A 2047-nucleotide genomic window follows, 5' to 3' on the forward strand; every position below is an offset into this window, starting at 1 on the left:
CAGAGGAAACAAATTTTGCAAAATCCCACTAGAAAGGAAAATAAACCATTTTAATACTGCCATGTTTCCAAAAATACAAGTGGGGGGAGATCTTTACCATTTCATTGATTTATTTATGTTTATTTTTGCAGTACTGGGGATTAAACCTAGGACCTTCACACAGAGCTACATCTCCAGCCTCTTTTGAGTTCTTGCTTTGAGATAGGGTTTCGCTATGTCTTGAAGTTGCCCCGGCTGGGCTTGAACCCACAACCCTCCTGCCTCAGCCTCCCAGAGTGCTCAGATTACAGGCATGCCACTATGCCCTGTTTAAGGGATATTTTAAGAGTACAGGTCATGAATTCCAATTCCCATCCTTTCCAAGAGAACCCCTTTTTTCAAGTCATAGGAACTAACATTTATGTACATTTCTGCTATTCCAGACATCCATATTTGCAAGGGAGGAAGGGAAGTTGTTAAATTCCCATTTTTCGGATGAGGAGGCCGAGTCCCTGACACACACAATTAGCCAGAAACAGAATTTGAACTCTGGTCCCCGTGACTGCAGGGCCCAGAGAGCTCCTGATCAAAGAGCTGGGTCCCCAGGGTGGTCTCACAGTGCCTGCGAAGCTAGGTGCTGGCAGAGGCAGCTTGGAGCCAGGGCCCAGAGCCTGAGGTCGCAGCGCTGCCCTCCTCAGCCCAACGAGCCCCCTTTTTAATGGGGTGGCATCCCTGACACAAACCCTTGTCCTTCTCTTGCACCGGCCTTGGTAACAATAAATAAAGCCTCAGAGTAACATGACCTGAGCCAGGCAGTAAATGATGGCACTGTCAGTCCTACAGGACTGTTGAAACAAACACAGACTGTAATCATCGTGCTGTACCGGGAGAAAGACATTTGGCAAATGAGATTCCATTTTCACATTGGTTTGTGCTGAGCATATAAATTTCCTGCGGGCTGGCCAGCGTTGGGGGTGTGTAATTGATTGCCCGCATTATAATAAACAAGCCGTGACAGGTAATCATTCATCATATTCCTGCGAACGTTCCAGCACAAGAGAAGGCTGGGGGAGAGAGGGAACGCGGAGGAGCCAGAAGAGAGGAGCGGAGGAGAGCAAAGGGGAGGAGAGGAGACGACGGAGCAGGGAGGAGGAGCCCGGGGGAGAGAGGGAGGAGGGAAGGGCCGGGAGACCCATATTCCCGACAGACCCAGAGCCAGAGAAGGGGCAGGAGAGGGAATCCGCAGAGCGCTCCTGGGAAAGTGAAAGCAATTACTGTAATTCTTTTGATTATCTAATTTGTTCTTTCTGGCCTTCGTTACGGCCCCTCCCCCACCCTCTCCGGCACGGGAAGCCCCCCACGGGGCCCTGGCAGGGCTCGCGCAAGGCTGCGTCGGGGTGGGGGGCGGCGGTAGCGGAGGAGACACTCGGGGAAAGCCGTGCATGTGCGTGTGTGTGTGCGTGCGTGCAGGACAGCCTTGGTCCTGCACAGGGATGCAGCCAATCGGATGGACACGAACCAGCCTCTTTAAATTAAAAAATGCAAAGGGTGTTTGAAACACAAGCGAAAAGTTCCTTTTATTGGAGAAAAGGGCAGCGTCCAAGTTGGCATCAGAGCGGGCCACTGCCTGTCGAGGGCGCCGCCCCGCCTCCCTCGCGCTCTCTGTGCCCTTGGCCCCGGGCTGGGGGTCACACGGGACCTCCCCTCCAGGCGCTCCCACACAGGGCGGAAGCACGGCGGCGGATGACGGACAGAAAGACAAATGATGAGCTCTGGAGCCAGCTCGAGCTTCCAACAAGTACATTATGCAAAAGCCAGGGAAGGCCCTCTGCAAGGGGGTGGCTGAGAAGGGAGGGACGGAGGGATTTGTCTCAGACTGGCTTCCCGATCTCACCTGCCAGTTTCCAAACTGCTCCCCCTTCCACCCGTCGAGCACCCCCTCATCTCCTCCCTGGCACTGGCACTAATCGCTTAGCGCAGGTGGGAGCCTCCAACCCGGGGAGCCCGGAGCCCAGCGCCCCGGGGGCGTGGCCTGCGCTAACATCGTGGGCGGGGAGTGGGTGGGGGC

Source organism: Fukomys damarensis, unplaced genomic scaffold, assembly GCF_012274545.1.
Source record: "Fukomys damarensis isolate Sample0158 unplaced genomic scaffold, DMR_v1.0_HiC HiC_scaffold_12, whole genome shotgun sequence".
Taxonomy (NCBI): Eukaryota; Metazoa; Chordata; class Mammalia; order Rodentia; family Bathyergidae; genus Fukomys; species Fukomys damarensis.